Source organism: Ambystoma mexicanum, unplaced genomic scaffold (genome assembly GCF_040938575.1).
Source record: "Ambystoma mexicanum isolate Mex_15411 unplaced genomic scaffold, UKY_AmexF1_1 Mex_scaf1, whole genome shotgun sequence".
In the NCBI taxonomy this organism is placed as follows: Eukaryota; Metazoa; Chordata; class Amphibia; order Caudata; family Ambystomatidae; genus Ambystoma; species Ambystoma mexicanum.
The window spans coordinates 396,122-416,111 of record NW_027182324.1 but is presented as its reverse complement, the minus strand read 5'-3'; the positions used below and the strand labels follow the sequence as shown (position 1 = coordinate 416,111).

General features: G+C 40.8%; 8 non-coding genes across 8 annotated transcripts; all 8 read left to right on the top strand.

Annotated features, from left to right (window-relative positions):
* Positions 1–1,943: 1,943 nt before the first annotated feature.
* Positions 1,944–2,016, top strand: TRNAK-UUU (transfer RNA lysine (anticodon UUU)). The gene has a single exon. It is a non-coding gene; the product is annotated as a tRNA-Lys (tRNA).
* Positions 2,017–3,626: 1,610 nt separating this feature from the next.
* Positions 3,627–3,699, top strand: TRNAK-UUU (transfer RNA lysine (anticodon UUU)). Its single transcript has one exon. It is a non-coding gene; the product is annotated as a tRNA-Lys (tRNA).
* A 768-nt stretch (positions 3,700–4,467) lies between these two features.
* TRNAK-UUU (transfer RNA lysine (anticodon UUU)) lies at positions 4,468–4,540 on the top strand. Its single transcript has one exon. It is a non-coding gene; the product is annotated as a tRNA-Lys (tRNA).
* Positions 4,541–5,312: 772 nt separating this feature from the next.
* On the top strand, positions 5,313–5,385 carry TRNAK-UUU (transfer RNA lysine (anticodon UUU)). Its single transcript has one exon. It is a non-coding gene; the product is annotated as a tRNA-Lys (tRNA).
* A 4,128-nt stretch (positions 5,386–9,513) lies between these two features.
* Positions 9,514–9,586, top strand: TRNAK-UUU (transfer RNA lysine (anticodon UUU)). Its single transcript has one exon. It is a non-coding gene; the product is annotated as a tRNA-Lys (tRNA).
* A 768-nt stretch (positions 9,587–10,354) lies between these two features.
* On the top strand, positions 10,355–10,427 carry TRNAK-UUU (transfer RNA lysine (anticodon UUU)). Its single transcript has one exon. It is a non-coding gene; the product is annotated as a tRNA-Lys (tRNA).
* A 4,135-nt stretch (positions 10,428–14,562) lies between these two features.
* On the top strand, positions 14,563–14,635 carry TRNAK-UUU (transfer RNA lysine (anticodon UUU)). The gene has a single exon. It is a non-coding gene; the product is annotated as a tRNA-Lys (tRNA).
* Positions 14,636–16,251: 1,616 nt separating this feature from the next.
* TRNAK-UUU (transfer RNA lysine (anticodon UUU)) lies at positions 16,252–16,324 on the top strand. The gene has a single exon. It is a non-coding gene; the product is annotated as a tRNA-Lys (tRNA).
* Positions 16,325–19,990: the final 3,666 nt, after the last annotated feature.

Genomic DNA, 19,990 nt, shown 5'->3' with positions numbered 1-19,990 from the left:
TCTTTACTGGGGAGCAAGTTTGCACTCATGAATGTGGCAAAACATTCAAATCCGTAAGTGGGTGAACATTAAAGTCCTAGATGCTGCAAATCTCTATATCTGGATACGGAATGACTGAAAAAAGTTATGTCTCCAGTGTCAAAATGTGTGTAATGCACTAGTAATTCATTTCCTTTATTGACCAGTGAGGTAGCCATGTATGGAGGTGCTGTAGAGTGAAAATCAAGTTTCAAATGAGCAGTGATCCCTGTGCCTGGATAGCTCAGTCAGTAGAGCATCAGACTTTTAATCTGAGGGTCCAGGGTTCAAGTCCCTGTTCAGGCGTACCTTTGCTTCTTTTACAAAAAATTAAGCAGGAAATATGAATTGCTCATTCTAATATGTGCTATTTCTGATGGCATCGCAACCTTGGGCAATATGACTCTAAGGTAGTGGAGTCCAGAGTTCTTGGATGCTTTGCCAAAATTTCAAGCCTGACTGTGCTTCTAAATAGCATGAAATAGCAATCTTTGTACAAAGTTTTAATATTGGGGAGACAGATTGGTCGAAAAAAAAGCAGACAGGCGCTGCTGAGATTCGAACTCAGGATCTCCTGTTTACTAGACAGGCGCTTTAACCAACTAAGCCACAGCACCTTTTTTGCATCTGGTCTCCTTTCCCCTTTCCATTCTCAAATAATCATTTAGAAGTGAAATCCACTTTTTTAAGGCTGGGCTTCTGTTGCAATATAACTTTTCAAATGTTTTCCAATTGACTGAAACTCCATTGCACAAAACGAGCATGTCATTAATCGTCGATTTAGAGTGGACTGCATTGCCCAGTGTGTGCATTGAGGAGCACATGTTCGTCTTTACTGGGGAGCAAGTTTGCACTCATGAATGTGGCAAAACATTCAAATCCGTAAGTGGGTGAACATTAAAGTCCTAGATGCTGCAAATCTCTATATCTGGATACGGAATGACTGAAAAAAGTTATGTCTCCAGTGTCAAAATGTGTGTAATGCACTAGTAATTCATTTCCTTTATTGACCAGTGAGGTAGCCATGTATGGAGGTGCTGTAGAGTGAAAATCAAGTTTCAAGTGGGCAGTGATCCCTGTGCCTGGATAGCTCAGTCGGTAGAGCATCAGACTTTTAATCTGAGGGTCCAGGGTTCAAGTCCCTGCTCAGGCGTACCTTTGCTTCTTTTACAAAAAATTAAGCAGGAAATATGAATTGCTCATTCTAATATGTGCTATTTCTGATGGCTTCGCAACCTTGGGCAATATGACTCTAAGGTAGTGGAGTCCAGAGTTTTTGGATGCTTTGCCAACATTTCAAGCCTGACTGTGCTTCTAAATAGCATGAAATAGCAATCTTTGTACAAAGTTTTAATATTGGGGAGACAGATTGGTCGAAAAAAAAGCAGACAGGCGCTGCTGAGATTCGAACTCAGGATCTCCTGTTTACTAGACAGGCACTTGCTTTAACCAACTAAGCCACAGCACCTTTTTTGCATCTGGTCTCCTTTCCATTCTCATGTAATCATTTAGAAGTGAAATCCACTTTTTTAAGGCTGGGCTTCTGTTGCAATATAACTTTTCAAAATGTTTTCCAATTGACTGAAACTCCATTGCACAAAACGAGCATGTCATTAATCGTCGATTTAGAGTGGACTGCATTGCCCAGTGTGTGCATTGAGGAGCACATGTTCGTCTTTACTGGGGAGCAAGTTTGCACTCATGAATGTGGCAAAACATTCAAATCCGTAAGTGGGTGAACATTAAAGTCCTAGATGCTGCAAATCTCTATATCTGGATACGGAATGACTGAAAAAAGTTATGTCTCCAGTGTCAAAATGTGTGTAATGCACTAGTAATTCATTTCCTTTATTGACCAGTGAGGTAGCCATGTATGGAGGTGCTGTAGAGTGAAAATCAAGTTTCAAATGGGCAGTGATCCCTGTGCCTGGATAGCTCAGTCGGTAGAGCATCAGACTTTTAATCTGAGGGTCCAGGGTTCAAGTCCCTGTTCAGGCGTATCTTTGCTTCTTTTACAAAAAATTTAGCAGGAAATATGAATTGCTCATTCTAATATGTGCTATTTCTGATGGCATCGCAACCTTGGGCAATATGACTCTAAGGTAGTGGAGTCCAGAATTATTGGATGCTTTGCCAACATTTCAAGCCTGACTGTGCTTCTAAATAGCATGAAATAACAATCTTTGTACAAAGTTTTTAAATTGGGGAGACAGATTGGTCGAAAAAAAAGCAGACAGGCGCTGCTGAGATTCGAACTCCGGATCTCCTGTTTACTAGACAGGCGCTTTAACCAACTAAGCCACAGCACCTCTTTTGCATCTGGTCTCCTTTCCTTCTTCATGTAATCATTTAGAAGTGAAATTCACTTTTTTTAAGGCTGGGCTTCTGTTGCAATATAACTTTACAAAATGTTTTCCAATTGACTGAAACTCCATTGCACAAAACGAGCATGTCATTAATCGTCGATTTAGAGTGGACTGCATTGCCCAGTGTGTGCATTGAGGAGCACATGTTCGTCTTTACTGGGGAGCAAGTTTGCACTCATGAATGTGGCAAAACATTCAAATCCGTAAATGGGTGAACATTAAAGTCCTAGATGCTGCAAATCTCTATATCTGGATACGGAATGACTGAAAAAAGTTATGTCTCCAGTGTCAAAATGTGTGTAATGCACTAGTAATTCATTTCCTTTATTGACCAGTGAGGTAGCCATGTATGGAGGTGCTGTAGAGTGAAAATCAAGTTTCAAATGGCAGTGATCCCTGTGCCTGGATAGCTCAGTCGGTAGAGCATCAGACTTTTAATTTGAGGGTCCAGGGTTCAAGTCCCTGGTCAGGCGTACCTTTGCTTCTTTTACAAAAAATTAAGCAGGAAATATGAATTGCTCATTCTAATATGTGCTATTTCTGATGGCATCGCAACCTTGGGCAATATGACTCTAAGGTAGTGGAGTCCAGAGTTCTTGGATGCTTTGCCATCATTTCAAGCCTGACTGTGGTTCTAAATAGCATGAAATAGCAATCTTTGTACAAAGTTTTAATATTGGGGAGACAGATTGGTCGAAAAAAAAGCAGACAGGCGCTGCTGAGATTCGAACTCAGGATCTCCTGTTTACTAGACAGGCACTTTAACCAACTAAGCCACAGCACCTTTTTTGCATCTGGTCTCCTTTCCTTCCTCATGTAATCATTTAGAAGTGAAATCCATTTTTTTTAAGGCTGGGCTTCTGTTGCAATATAACTTTTCAAAATGTTTTCCAATTGACTGAAACTCCATTGCACAAAACGAGCATGTCATTAATCGTCGATTTAGAGTGGACTGCATTGCCCAGTGTGTGCATTGAGGAGCACATGTTCGTCTTTACTGGGGAGCAAGTTTGCACTCATGAATGTGGCAAAACATTCAAATCCGTAAGTGGGTGAACATTAAAGTCCTAGATGCTGCAAATCTCTATATCTGGATACGGAATGACTGAAAAAAGTTATGTCTCCAGTGTCAAAATGTGTGTAATGCACTAGTAATTCATTTCCTTTATTGACCAGTGAGGTAGCCATGTGTGGAGGTGCTGTAGAGTGAAAATCAAGTTTCAAATGAGCAGTGATCCCTGTGCCTGGATAGCTCAGTCGGTAGAGCATCAGACTTTTAATCTGAGGGTCCAGGGTTCAAGTCCCTGTTCAGGCGTACCTTTGCTTCTTTTACAAAAAATTAAGCAGGAAATATGAATTGCTCATTCTAATATGTGCTATTTCTGATGGCATCGCAACCTTGGGCAATATGACTCTAAGGTAGTGGAGTCCAGAGTTCTTGGATGCTTTGCCAACATTTCAAGCCTGACTGTGCTTCTAAATAGCATGAAATAGCAATCTTTGTACAAAGTTTTAATATTGGGGAGACAGATTGGTCGAAAAAAAATCAGACAGGCGCTGCTGAGATTCGCACTCAGGATCTCCTGTTTACTAGACAGGCGCTTTAACCAACTAAGCCACAGCACCTTTTTTGCATCTGGTCTCCTTTCCTTCCTCATGTAATCATTTAGAAGTGAAATCCACTTTTTTAAGGCTGGGCTTCTGTTGCAATATAACTTTTCAAAATGTTTTCCAATTGACTGAAACTCTATTGCACAAAACGAGCATGTCATTAATCGTTGATTTAGAGTGGACTGCATTGCCCAGTGTGTGTATTGAGGAGCACATGTTCGCCTTTACTGGGGAGCAATTTTGCACTCATGAATGTGGCAAAACATTCAAATCCGTAAGTGGGTGAACATTAAAGTCCTAGATGCTGCAAATCTCTATATCTGGATACGGAATGACTGAAAAAAGTTATGTCTCCAGTGTCAAAATGTGTGTAATGCACTAGTAATTCATTTCCTTTATTGACCAGTGAGGTAGCCATGTATGGAGGTGCTGTAGAGTGAAAATCAAGTTTCAAATGGGTAGTGATCCTTGTGCCTGGATAGCTCAGTCGGTAGAGCATCAGACTTTTAATCTGAGGGTCCAGGGTTCAAGTCCCTGTTCAGGCGTATCTTTGCTTCTTTTACAAAAAATTAAGCAGGAAATATGAATTGCTCATTCTAATATGTGCTATTTCTGATGGCATCGCAACCTTGGGCAATATGACTCTAAGGTAGTGGAGTCCAGAGTTTTTGGATGCTTTGCCAACATTTCAAGCCTGACTGTGCTTCTAAATAGCATGAAATAGCAATCTTTGTACAAAGTTTTAATATTGGGGAGACAGATTGGTCGAAAAAAAAGCAGACAGGCGCTGCTGAGATTCGAACTCAGGATCTCCTGTTTACTAGACAGGCACTTGCTTTAACCAACTAAGCCACAGCACCTTTTTTGCATCTGGTCTCCTTTCCATTCTCATGTAATCATTTAGAAGTGAAATCCACTTTTTTAAGGCTGGGCTTCTGTTGCAATATAACTTTTCAAAATGTTTTCCAATTGACTGAAACTCCATTGCACAAAACGAGCATGTCATTAATCGTTGATTTAGAGTGGACTGCATTGCCCAGTGTGTGCATTGAGGAGCACATGTTCGTCTTTACTGGGGAGCAAGTTTGCACTCATGAATGTGGCAAAACATTCAAATCCGTAAGTGGGTGAACATTAAAGTCCTAGATGCTGCAAATCTCTATATCTGGATACGGAATGTCTGAAAAAAGTTATGTCTCCAGTGTCAAAATGTGTGTAATGCACTAGTAATTCATTTCCTTTATTGACCAGTGAGGTAGCCATGTGTGGAGGTGCTGTAGAGTGAAAATCAAGTTTCAAATGAGCAGTGATCCCTGTGCCTGGATAGCTCAGTCGGTAGAGCATCAGACTTTTAATCTGAGGGTCCAGGGTTCAAGTCCCTGTTCAGGCGTACCTTTGCTTCTTTTACAAAAAATTAAGCAGGAAATATGAATTGCTCATTCTAATATGTGCTATTTCTGATGGCATCGCAACCTTGGGCAATATGACTCTAAGGTAGTGGAGTCCAGAGTTCTTGGATGCTTTGCCAACATTTCAAGCCTGACTGTGCTTCTAAATAGCATGAAATAGCAATCTTTGTACAAAGTTTTAATATTGGGGAGACAGATTGGTCGAAAAAAAATCAGACAGGCGCTGTTGAGATTCGAACTCAGGATCTCCTGTTTACTAGACAGGCGCTTTAACCAACTAAGCCACAGCACCTTTTTTGCATCTGGTCTCCTTTCCTTCCTCATGTAATCATTTAGAAGTGAAATCCACTTTTTTAAGGCTGGGCTTCTGTTGCAATATAACTTTTCAAAATGTTTTCCAATTGACTGAAACTCTATTGCACAAAACGAGCATGTCATTAATCGCTGATTTAGAGTGGACTGCATTGCCCAGTGTGTGTATTGAGGAGCACATGTTCGCCTTTACTGGTGAGCAAGTTTGCACTCATGAATGTGGCAAAACATTCAAATGCGTGGGGTGGATGACCATTAAAGTCCTACCTGCTGCAAATCTCTATATCTGGATACGGAATGACTGAAAAAAGTTATGTCTCCAGTGTCAAAATGTGTGTAATGCACTAGTAATTCATTTCCTTTATTGACCAGTGAGGTAGCCATGTATGGAGGTGCTGTAGAGTGAAAATCAAGTTTCAAATGGGCAGTGATCCCTGTGCCTGGATAGCTCAGTCGGTAGAGCATCAGACTTTTAATCTGAGGGTCCCTGTTCAGGCGTACCTTTGCTTCTTTTACAATAAATTAAGCAGGAAATATGAATTGCTCATTCTAATATTTGCTATTTCTGATGGCATGGCAACCTTGGGCAATATGACTCGAAGGTAGTGGAGTCCAGAGTTCTTGGATGCTTTGCCAACATTTTAAGCCTGACTGTGCTTCTAAATAGCATGCAATAGCAATCTTTGTACAAAGTTTTAATATTGGGGAGACAGATTGGTCGAAAAAAAAGCAGAGAGGCACTGCTGAGATTCAAACTCAGGATCTCCTGTTTACTTGACAGGCGCTTTAACCAACTAAGCCACAGCACCTTTTTTGCATCTAGTCTCCTTTCCTTCCTCATGTAATCATTTAGAAGTGAAATCCACTTTTTTTAAGGCTGGGCTTCTGTTGCAATATAACTTTTCAAAATGTTTTCCAATTGACTGAAACTCCATTGCACAAAACGAGCATGTCATTAATCGTCGATTTAGAGTGGACTGCATTGCCCAGTGTGTGCATTGAGGAGCACATGTTCGTCTTTACTGGGGAGCAAGTTTGCACTCATGAATGTGGCAAAACATTCAAATCCGTAAGTGGGTGAACATTAAAGTCCTAGATGCTGCAAATCTCTATATCTGGATACGGAATGACTGAAAAATGTTATGTCTCCAGTGTCAAAATGTGTGTAATGCACTAGTAATTCATTTCCTTTATTGACCAGTGAGGTAGCCATGTATGGAGGTGCTGTAGAGTGAAAATCAAGTTTCAAATGGGCAGTGATCCCTGTGCCTGGATAGCTCAGTCGGTAGAGCATCAGACTTTTAATCTGAGGGTCCAGGGTTCAAGTCACTGTTCAGGCGTACCTATGCTTCTTTTACAAAAAATTAAGCAGGAAATATGAATTGCTCATTCTAATATGTGCTATTTCTGATGGCATCGCAACCTTGGGCAATATGACTCTAAGGTAGTGGAGTCCAGAGTTTTTGGATGCTTTGCCAACATTTCAAGCCTGACTGTGCTTCTAAATAGCATGAAATAGCAATCTTTGTACAAAGTTTTAATATTGGGGAGACAGATTGGTCGAAAAAAAAGCAGACAGGCGCTGCTGAGATTCGAACTCAGGATCTCCTGTTTACTAGACAGGCGCTTTAACCAACTAAGCCACAGCACCTTTTTTGCATCTGGTCTCCTTTCCTTCCTCATGTAATCATTTAGAAGTGAAATCCATTTTTTTTAAGGCTGGGCTTCTGTTGCAATATAACTTTTCAAAATGTTTTCCAATTGACTGAAACTCCATTGCACAAAACGAGCATGTCATTAATCGTCGATTTAGAGTGGACTGCATTGCCCAGTGTGTGCATTGAGGAGCACATGTTCGTCTTTACTGGGGAGCAAGTTTGCACTCATGAATGTGGCAAAACATTCAAATCCGTAAGTGGGTGAACATTAAAGTCCTAGATGCTGCAAATCTCTATATCTGGATACGGAATGACTGAAAAAAGTTATGTCTCCAGTGTCAAAATGTGTGTAATGCACTAGTAATTCATTTCCTTTATTGACCAGTGAGGTAGCCATGTATGGAGGTGCTGTAGAGTGAAAATCAAGTTTCAAATGGCAGTGATCCCTGTGCCTGGATAGCTCAGTCGGTAGAGCATCAGACTTTTAATCTGAGGGTCGAGGGTTCAAGTCCCTGTTCAGGCGTACCTTTGCTTCTTTTACAATAAATTAAGCAGGAAATATGAATTGCTCATTCTAATATTTGCTATTTCTGATGGCATGGCAACCTTGGGCAATATGACTCGAAGGTAGTGGAGTCCAGAGTTCTTGGATGCTTTGCCAACATTTTAAGCCTGACTGTGCTTCTAAATAGCATGCAATAGCAATCTTTGTACAAAGTTTTAATATTGGGGAGACAGATTGGTCGAAAAAAAGCAGACAGGCGCTGCTGAGATTCGAACTCAAGATCTCCTGTTTACTAGACAGGCGCTTGCTTTAACCAACTAAGCCACAGCACCTTTTTTGCATCTGGTCTCCTTTCCTTCCTCATGTAATCATTTAGAAGTGAAATCCACTTTTTTAAGGCTGGGCTTCTGTTGCAATATAACTTTTCAAAATGTTTTCCAATTGACTGAAACTCTATTGCACAAAACGAGCATGTCATTAATCGTCGATTTAGAGTGGACTGCATTGCCCAGTGTGTGCATTGAGGAGCACATGTTCGTCTTTACTGGGGAGCAAGTTTGCACTCATGAATGTGGCAAAACATTCAAATCCGTAAGTGGGTGAACATTAAAGTCCTAGATGCTGCAAATCTCTATATCTGGATACGGAATGACTGAAAAAAGTTATGTCTCCAGTGTCAAAATGTGTGTAATGCACTAGTAATTCATTTCCTTTATTGACCAGTGAGGTAGCCATGTATGGAGGTGCTGTAGAGTGAAAATCAAGTTTCAAATGGGCAGTGATCCCTGTGCCTGGATAGCTCAGTCGGTAGAGCATCAGACTTTTAATCTGAGGGTCCAGGGTTCAAGTCACTGTTCAGGCGTACCTTTGCTTCTTTTACAAAAAATTAAGCAGGAAATATGAATTGCTCATTCTAATATGTGCTATTTCTGATGGCATCGCAACCTTGGGCAATATGACTCTAAGGTAGTGGAGTCCAGAGTTTTTGGATGCTTTGCCAACATTTCAAGCCTGACTGTGCTTCTAAATAGCATGAAATAGCAATCTTTGTACAAAGTTTTAATATTGGGGAGACAGATTGGTCGAAAAAAAAGCAGACAGGCGCTGCTGAGATTCGAACTCAGGATCTCCTGTTTACTAGACAGGCACTTGCTTTAACCAACTAAGCCACAGCACCTTTTTTGCATCTGGTCTCCTTTCCATTCTCATGTAATCATTTAGAAGTGAAATCCACTTTTTTAAGGCTGGGCTTCTGTTGCAATATAACTTTTCAAAATGTTTTCCAATTGACTGAAACTCCATTGCACAAAACGAGCATGTCATTAATCGTCGATTTAGAGTGGACTGCATTGCCCAGTGTGTGCATTGAGGAGCACATGTTCGTCTTTACTGGGGAGCAAGTTTGCACTCATGAATGTGGCAAAACATTCAAATCCGTAAGTGGGTGAACATTAAAGTCCTAGATGCTGCAAATCTCTATATCTGGATACGGAATGTCTGAAAAAAGTTATGTCTCCAGTGTCAAAATGTGTGTAATGCACTAGTAATTCATTTCCTTTATTGACCAGTGAGGTAGCCATGTATGGAGGTGCTGTAGAGTGAAAATCAAGTTTCAAATGAGCAGTGATCCCTGTGCCTGGATAGCTCAGTCGGTAGAGCATCAGACTTTTAATCTGAGGGTCCAGGGTTCAAGTCCCTGTTCAGGCGTACCTTTGCTTCTTTTACAAAAAATTAAGCAGGAAATATGAATTGCTCATTCTAATATGTGCTATTTCTGATGGCATCGCAACCTTGGGCAATATGACTCTAAGGTAGTGGAGTCCAGAGTTCTTGGATGCTTTGCCAACATTTCAAGCCTGACTGTGCTTCTGAATAGCATGAAATAGCAATCTTTGTACAAAGTTTTAATATTGGGGAGACAGATTGGTCGAAAAAAAAGCAGACAGGCGCTGCTGAGATTCGAACTCAAGATCTCCTGTTTACTAGACAGGCGCTTTAACCAACTAAGCCACAGCAGCTTTTTTGCATCTGGTCTCCTTTCCTTCCTCATGTAATCATTTAGAAGTGAAATCCACTTTTTTAAGGCTGGGCTTCTGTTGCAATATAACTTTTCAAAATGTTTTCCAATTGACTGAAACTCTATTGCACAAAACGAGCATGTCATTAATCGTCGATTTAGAGTGGACTGCATTGCCCAGTGTGTGCATTGAGGAGCACATGTTCGTCTTTACTGGGGAGCAAGTTTGCACTCATGAATGTGGCAAAACATTCAAATCCGTAAGTGGGTGAACATTAAAGTCCTAGATGCTGCAAATCTCTATATCTGGATACGGAATGACTGAAAAAAGTTATGTCTCCAGTGTCAAAATGTGTGCAATGCACTAGTAATTCATTTCCTTTATTGACCAGTGAGGTAGCCATGTATGGAGGTGCTGTAGAGTGAAAAACAAGTTTCAAATGGGCAGTGATCCTTGTGCCTGGATAGCTCAGTCGGTAGAGCATCAGACTTTTAATCTGAGGGTCCAGGGTTCAAGTCCCTGTTCAGGCGTATCTTTGCTTCTTTTACAAAAAATTAAGCAGGAAATATGAATTGCTCATTCTAATATGTGCTATTTCTGATGGCATCGCAACCTTGGGCAATATGACTCTAAGGTAGTGGAGTCCAGAGTTCTTGGATGCTTTGCCAACATTTCAAGCCTGAATGTGCTTCTAAATAGCATGAAATAGCAATCTTTGTACAAAGTTTTAATATTGGGGAGACAGATTGGTCGAAAAAAAAGCAGACAGGTGCTGCTGAGATTCGAACGCAGGATCTCCTGTTTACTAGACAGGCGCTTTAACCAACTAAGCGACAGCACCTTTTTTGCATCTGGTCTCCTTTCCTTCCTCATGTAATCATTTAGAAGTGAAATCCACTTTTTTAAGGCTGGGCTTCTGTTGCAATATAACTTTTCAAAATGTTTTCCAATTGACTGAAACTCCATTGCACAAAACGAGCATGTCATTAATCGTCGATTTAGAGTGGACTGCATTGCCCAGTGTGTGCATTGAGGAGCACATGTTCGTCTTTACTGGGGAGCAAGTTTGCACTCATGAATGTGGCAAAACATTCAAATCCGTAAGTGGGTGAACATTAAAGTCCTAGATGCTGCAAATCTCTATATCTGGATACGGAATGACTGAAAAAAGTTATGTCTCCAGTGTCAAAATGTGTGTAATGCACTAGTAATTCATTTCCTTTATTGACCAGTGAGGTAGCCATGTATGGAGGTGCTGTAGAGTGAAAATCAAGTTTCAAATGGGTAGTGATCCCTGTGCCTGGATAGCTCAGTCGGTAGAACATCAGACTTTTAATCTGAGGGTCCAGGGTTCAAGTCCCTGTTCAGGCGTACCTTTGCTTCTTTTACAATAAATTAAGCAGGAAATATGAATTGCTCATTCTAATATTTGCTATTTCTGATGGCATGGCAACCTTGGGCAATATGACTCGAAGGTAGTGGAGTCCAGAGTTCTTGGATGCTTTGCCAACATTTTAAGCCTGACTGTGCTTCTAAATAGCATGCAATAGCAATCTTTGTACAAAGTTTTAATATTGGGGAGACAGATTGGTCGAAAAAAAAGCAGAGAGGCGCTGCTGAGATTCGAACTCAGGATCTCCTGTTTACTTGACAGGCGCTTTAACCAACTAAGCCACAGCACCTTTTTTGCATCTAGTCTCCTTTCCTTCCTCATGTAATCATTTAGAAGTGAAATCCACTTTTTTTAAGGCTGGGCTTCTGTTGCAATATAACTTTTCAAAATGTTTTCCAATTGACTGAAACTCCATTGCACAAAACGAGCATGTCATTAATCGTCGATTTAGAGTGGACTGCATTGCCCAGTGTGTGCATTGAGGAGCACATGTTCGTCTTTACTGGGGAGCAAGTTTGCACTCATGAATGTGGCAAAACATTCAAATCCGTAAGTGGGTGAACATTAAAGTCCTAGATGCTGCAAATCTCTATATCTGGATACGGAATGACTGAAAAAAGTTATGTCTCCAGTGTCAAAATGTGTGTAATGCACTAGTAATTCATTTCCTTTATTGACCAGTGAGGTAGCCATGTATGGAGGTGCTGTAGAGTGAAAATCAAGTTCTCAAAAGGGCAGTGATCCCTGTGCCTGGATAGCTCAGTCGGTAGAGCATCAGACTTTTAATCTGAGGTTCCAGGGTTCAAGTCACCGTTCAGGCGTACCTTTGCTTCTTTTACAAAAAATTAAGCAGGAAATATGAATTGCTCATTCTAATATGTGCTATTTCTGATGGCATCGCAACCTTGGGCAATATGACTCTAAGGTAGTGGAGTCCAGAGTTTTTGGATGCTTTGCCAACATTTCAAGCCTGACTGTGCTTCTAAATAGCATGAAATAGCAATCTTTGTACAAAGTTTTAATATTGGGGAGACAGATTGGTCGAAAAAAAAGCAGACAGGCGCTGCTGAGATTCGAACTCAGGATCTCCTGTTTACTAGACAGGCGCTTTAACCAACTAAGCCACAGCACCTTTTTTGCATCTGGTCTCCTTTCCTTCCTCATGTAATCATTTAGAAGTGAAATCCATTTTTTTAAGGCTGGGCTTCTGTTGCAATATAACTTTTCAAAATGTTTTCCAATTGACTGAAACTCCATTGCACAAAACGAGCATGTCATTAATCGTCGATTTAGAGTGGACTGCATTGCCCAGTGTGTGCATTGAGGAGCACATGTTCGTCTTTACTGGGGAGCAAGTTTGCACTCATGAATGTGGCAAAACATTCAAATCCGTAAGTGGGTGAACATTAAAGTCCTAGATGCTGCAAATCTCTATATCTGGATACGGAATGACTGAAAAAAGTTATGTCTCCAGTGTCAAAATGTGTGTAATGCACTAGTAATTCATTTCCTTTATTGACCAGTGAGGTAGCCATGTATGGAGGTGCTGTAGAGTGAAAATCAAGTTTCAAATGGGCAGTGATCCCTGTGCCTGGATAGCTCAGTCGGTAGAGCATCAGACTTTTAATCTGAGGGTCCAGGGTTCAAGTCCCTGCTCAGGCGTACCTTTGCTTCTTTTACAAAAAATTAAGCAGGAAATATGAATTGCTCATTCTAATATGTGCTATTTCTGATGGCATCGCAACCTTGGGCAATATGACTCTAAGGTAGTGGAGTCCAGAGTTCTTGGATGCTTTGCCAACATTTTAAGCCTGACTGTGCTTCTAAATAGCATACAATAGCAATCTTTGTACAAAGTTTTAATATTGGGGAGACAGATTGGTCGAAAAAAAAGCAGAGAGGCACTGCTGAGATTCAAACTCAGGATCTCCTGTTTACTTGACAGGCGCTTTAACCAACTAAGCCACAGCACCTTTTTTGCATCTAGTCTCCTTTCCTTCCTCATGTAATCATTTAGAAGTGAAATCCACTTTTTTTAAGGCTGGGCTTCTGTTGCAATATAACTTTTCAAAATGTTTTCCAATTGACTGAAACTCCATTGCACAAAACGAGCATGTCATTAATCGTCGATTTAGAGTGGACTGCATTGCCCAGTGTGTGCGTTGAGGAGCACATGTTCGTCTTTACTGGGGAGCAAGTTTGCACTCATGAATGTGGCAAAACATTCAAATCCGTAAGTGGGTGAACATTAAAGTCCTAGATGCTGCAAATCTCTATATCTGGATACGGAATGACTGAAAAATGTTATGTCTCCAGTGTCAAAATGTGTGTAATGCACTAGTAATTCATTTCCTTTATTGACCAGTGAGGTAGCCATGTATGGAGGTGCTGTAGAGTGAAAATCAAGTTTCAAATGGGCAGTGATCCCTGTGCCTGGATAGCTCAGTCGGTAGAGCATCAGACTTTTAATCTGAGGGTCCAGGGTTCAAGTCACTGTTCAGGCGTACCTATGCTTCTTTTACAAAAAATTAAGCAGGAAATATGAATTGCTCATTCTAATATGTGCTATTTCTGATGGCATCGCAACCTTGGGCAATATGACTCTAAGGTAGTGGAGTCCAGAGTTTTTGGATGCTTTGCCAACATTTCAAGCCTGACTGTGCTTCTAAATAGCATGAAATAGCAATCTTTGTACAAAGTTTTAATATTGGGGAGACAGATTGGTCGAAAAAAAAGCAGACAGGCGCTGCTGAGATTCGAACTCAGGATCTCCTGTTTACTAGACAGGCGCTTTAACCAACTAAGCCACAGCACCTTTTTTGCATCTGGTCTCCTTTCCTTCCTCATGTAATCATTTAGAAGTGAAATCCATTTTTTTTAAGGCTGGGCTTCTGTTGCAATATAACTTTTCAAAATGTTTTCCAATTGACTGAAACTCCATTGCACAAAACGAGCATGTCATTAATCGTCGATTTAGAGTGGACTGCATTGCCCAGTGTGTGCATTGAGGAGCACATGTTCGTCTTTACTGGGGAGCAAGTTTGCACTCATGAATGTGGCAAAACATTCAAATCCGTAAGTGGGTGAACATTAAAGTCCTAGATGCTGCAAATCTCTATATCTGGATACGGAATGACTGAAAAAAGTTATGTCTCCAGTGTCAAAATGTGTGTAATGCACTAGTAATTCATTTCCTTTATTGACCAGTGAGGTAGCCATGTATGGAGGTGCTGTAGAGTGAAAATCAAGTTTCAAATGGCAGTGATCCCTGTGCCTGGATAGCTCAGTCGGTAGAGCATCAGACTTTTAATCTGAGGGTCCAGGGTTCAAGTCCCTGTTCAGGCGTACCTTTGCTTCTTTTACAATAAATTAAGCAGGAAATATGAATTGCTCATTCTAATATTTGCTATTTCTGATGGCATGGCAACCTTGGGCAATATGACTCGAAGGTAGTGGAGTCCAGAGTTCTTGGATGCTTTGCCAACATTTTAAGCCTGACTGTGCTTCTAAATAGCATGCAATAGCAATCTTTGTACAAAGTTTTAATATTGGGGAGACAGATTGGTCGAAAAAAAGCAGACAGGCGCTGCTGAGATTCGAACTCAAGATCTCCTGTTTACTAGACAGGCGCTTGCTTTAACCAACTAAGCCACAGCACCTTTTTTGCATCTGGTCTCCTTTCCTTCCTCATGTAATCATTTAGAAGTGAAATCCACTTTTTTAAGGCTGGGCTTCTGTTGCAATATAACTTTTCAAAATGTTTTCCAATTGACTGAAACTCTATTGCACAAAACGAGCATGTCATTAATCGTCGATTTAGAGTGGACTGCATTGCCCAGTGTGTGCATTGAGGAGCACATGTTCGTCTTTACTGGGGAGCAAGTTTGCACTCATGAATGTGGCAAAACATTCAAATCCGTAAGTGGGTGAACATTAAAGTCCTAGATGCTGCAAATCTCTATATCTGGATACGGAATGACTGAAAAAAGTTATGTCTCCAGTGTCAAAATGTGTGTAATGCACTAGTAATTCATTTCCTTTATTGACCAGTGAGGTAGCCATGTATGGAGGTGCTGTAGAGTGAAAATCAAGTTTCAAATGAGCAGTGATCCCTGTGCCTGGATAGCTCAGTCGGTAGTGCATCAGACTTTTAATCTGAGGGTCCAGGGTTCAAGTCACTGTTCAGGCGTACCTTTGCTTCTTTTACAAAAAATTAAGCAGGAAATATGAATTGCTCATTCTAATATGTGCTATTTCTGATGGCATCGCAACCTTGGGCAATATGACTCTAAGGTAGTGGAGTCCAGAGTTTTTGGATGCTTTGCCAACATTTCAAGCCTGACTGTGCTTCTAAATAGCATGAAATAGCAATCTTTGTACAAAGTTTTAATATTGGGGAGACAGATTGGTCGAAAAAAAAGCAGACAGGCGCTGCTGAGATTCGAACTCAGGATCTCCTGTTTACTAGACAGGCACTTGCTTTAACCAACTAAGCCACAGCACCTTTTTTGCATCTGGTCTCCTTTCCATTCTCATGTAATCATTTAGAAGTGAAATCCACTTTTTTAAGGCTGGGCTTCTGTTGCAATATAACTTTTCAAAATGTTTTCCAATTGACTGAAACTCCATTGCACAAAACAAGCATGTCATTAATCGTCGATTTAGAGTGGACTGCATTGCCCAGTGTGTGCATTGAGGAGCACATGTTCGTCTTTACTGGGGAGCAAGTTTGCACTCATGAATGTGGCAAAACATTCAAATCCGTAAGTGGGTGAACATTAAAGTCCTAGATGCTGCAAATCTCTATATCTGGATACGGAATGTCTGAAAAAAGTTATGTCTCCAGTGTCAAAATGTGTGTAATGCACTAGTAATTCATTTCCTTTATTGACCAGTGAGGTAGCCATGTATGGAGGTGCTGTAGAGTGAAAATCAAGTTTCAAATGAGCAGTGATCCCTGTGCCTGGATAGCTCAGTCGGTAGAGCATCAGACTTTTAATCTGAGGGTCCAGGGTTCAAGTCCCTGTTCAGGCGTACCTTTGCTTCTTTTACAAAAAATTAAGCAGGAAATATGAATTGCTCATTCTAATATGTGCTATTTCTGATGGCATCGCAACCTTGGGCAATATGACTCTAAGGTAGTGGAGTCCAGAGTTCTTGGATGCTTTGCCAACATTTCAAGCCTGACTGTGCTTCTAAATAGCATGAAATAGCAATCTTTGTACAAAGTTTTAATATTGGGGAGACAGATTGGTCGAAAAAAAGCAGACAGGCGCTGCTGAGATTCGAACTCAGGATCTCCTGTTTACTAGACAGGCGCTTTAACCAACTAAGCCACAGCACCTTTTTTGCATCTGGTCTCCTTTCCTTCCTCATGTAATCATTTAGAAGTGAAATCCACTTTTTTAAGGGTGGGCTTCTGTTGCAATATAACTTTTCAAAATGTTTTCCAATTGACTGAAACTCCATTGCACAAAACGAGCATGTCATTAATCATCGATTTAGAGTGGACTGCATTGCCCAGTGTGTGCATTGAGGAGCACATGTTCGTCTTTACTGGGGAGCAAGTTTGCACTCATGAATGTGGCAAAACATTCAAATCCGTAAGTGGGTGAACATTAAAGTCCTAGATGCTGCAAATCTCTATATCTGGATACGGAATGACTGAAAAAAGTTATGTCTCCAGTGTCAAAATCTGTGTAATGCACTAGTAATTCATTTCCTTTATTGACCAGTGAGGTAGCCATGTATGGAGGTGCTGTAGAGTGAAAATCAAGTTTCAAATGGGCAGTGATCCCTGTGCCTGGATAGCTCAGTCGGTAGAGCATCAGACTTTTAATCTGAGGGTCCAGGGTTCAAGTCACTGTTCAGGTGTACCTTTGCTTCTTTTACAAAAAATTAAGCAGGAAATATGAATTGCTCATTCTAATATGTGCTATTTCTGATGGCATCGCAACCTTGGGCAATATGACTCTAAGGTAGTGGAGTCCAGAGTTTTTGGATGCTTTGCCAACATTTCAAGCCTGACTGTGCTTCTAAATAGCATGAAATAGCAATCTTTGTACAAAGTTTTAATATTGGGGAGACAGATTGGTCGAAAAAAAAGTAGACATGCGCTGCTGAGATTCGAACTCAGGATCTCCTGTTTACTAGACAGGCGCTTTAACCAACTAAGCCACAGCACCTTTTTTGCATCTGGTCTCCTTTCCTTCCTCATGTAATCATTTAGAAGTGAAATCCATTTTTTTTAAGGCTGGGCTTCTGTTGCAATATAACTTTTCAAAATGTTTTCCAATTGACTGAAACTCCATTGCACAAAACGAGCATGTCATTAATCGTCGATTTAGAGTGGACTGCATTGTCCAGTGTGTGCATTGAGGAGCACATGTTCGTCTTTACTGGGGAGCAAGTTTGCACTCATGAATGTGGCAAAACATTCAAATCCGTAAGTGGGTGAACATTAAAGTCCTAGATGCTGCAAATCTCTATATCTGGATACGGAATGACTGAAAAAAGTTATGTCTCCAGTGTCAAAATGTGTGTAATGCACTAGTAATTCATTTCCTTTATTGACCAGTGAGGTAGCCATGTATGAAGGTGCTGTAGAGTGAAAATCAAGTTTCAAATGGGCAGTGATCCCTGTGCCTGGATAGCTCAGTCGGTAGAGTATCAGACTTTTAATCTGAGGGTCTAGGGTTCAAGTCCCTGCTCAGGCGTACCTTCGCTTCTTTTACAAAAAATTAAGCAGGAAATATGAATTGCTCATTCTAATATGTGCTATTTCTGATGGCATCGCAACCTTGGGCAATATGACTCTAAGGTAGTGGAGTCCAGAGTTCTTGGATGCTTTGCCAACATTTCAAGCCTGACTGTGCTTCTAAATAGCATGAAATAGCAATCTTTGTACAAAGTTTTAATATTGGGGAGACAGATTGGTCGAAAAAAAAGCAGACAGGCGCTGCTGAGATTCGAACTCAGGATCTCCTGTTTACTAGACAGGCGCTTTAACCAACTAAGCCACAGCACCTTTTTTGCATCTGGTCTCCTTTCCTTCCTCATGTAATCATTTAGAAGTGAAATCCACTTTTTTAAGGCTGGGCTTCTGTTGCAATATAACTTTTCAAAATGTTTTCCAATTGACTGAAACTCCATTGCACAAAACGAGCATGTCATTAATCGTCGATTTAGAGTGGACTGCATTGCCCAGTGTGTGCATTGAGGAGCACATGTTCGTCTTTACTGGGGAGCAAGTTTGCACTCATGAATGTGGCAAAACATTCAAATCCGTAAGTGGGTGAACATTAAAGTCCTAGATGCTGCAAATCTCTATATCTGGATACGGAATGACTGAAAAAAGTTATGTCTCCAGTGTCAAAATGTGTGTAATGCACTAGTAATTCATTTCCTTTATTGACCAGTGAGGTAGCCATGTATGGAGGTGCTGTAGAGTGAAAATCAAGTTTCAAATGGGCAGTGATCCCTGTGCCTGGATAGCTCAGTCGGTAGAGTATCAGACTTTTAATCTGAGGGTATAGGGTTCAAGTCCCTGCTCAGGCGTACCTTTGCTTCTTTTACAAAAAATTAAGCAGGAAATATGAATTGCTCATTCTAATATGTGCTATTTCTGATGGCATCGCAACCTTGGGCAATATGACTCTAAGGTAGTGGAGTCCAGAGTTTTTTTAATGCTTTGCCAACATTTCAAGCCTGACTGTGCTTCTAAATAGCATGAAATAGCAATCTTTGTTCAAAGTTTTAATATTGGGGAGACAGATTGGTCGAAAAAAAAGCAGACAGGCGCTGCTGAGATTCGAACTCAGGATCTCCTGTTTACTAGACAGGCGCCTTAACCAACTAAGCCATAGCACCTTTTTTGCATCTGGTCTCCTTTCCTTCCTCATGTAATCATTTAGAAGTGAAATCCACTTTTTTAAGGCTGGGCTTCTGTTGCAATATAACTTTTCAAAATGTTTTCCAATTGACTGAAACTCCATTGCACAAAACGAGCATGTCATTAATCGTCGATTTAGAGTGGACTGCATTGCCCAGTGTGTGCATTGAGGAGCACATGTTCGTCTTTACTGGGGAGCAAGTTTGCACTCATGAATGTGGCAAAACATTCAAATCCGTAAGTGGGTGAACATTAAAGTCCTAGATGCTGCAAATCTCTATATCTGGATACGGAATGACTGAAAAAAGTTATGTCTCCAGTGTCAAAATGTGTGTAATGCACTAGTAATTCATTTCCTTTATTGACCAGTGAGGTAGCCATGTATGGAGGTGCTGTAGAGTGAAAATCAAGTTTCAAATGAGCAGTGATCCCTGTGCCTGGATAGCTCAGTCAGTAGAGCATCAGACTTTTAATCTGAGGGTCCAGGGTTCAAGTCCCTGTTCAGGCGTACCTTTGCTTCTTTTACAAAAAATTAAGCAGGAAATATGAATTGCTCATTCTAATATGTGCTATTTCTGATGGCATCGCAACCTTGGGCAATATGACTCTAAGGTAGTGGAGTCCAGAGTTCTTGGATGCTTTGCCAAAATTTCAAGCCTCACTGTGCTTCTAAATAGCATGAAATAGCAATCTTTGTACAAAGTTTTAATATTGGGGAGACAGATTGGTCGAAAAAAAAGCAGACAGGCGCTGCTGAGATTCGAACTCAGGATCTCCTGTTTACTAGACAGGCGCTTTAACCAACTAAG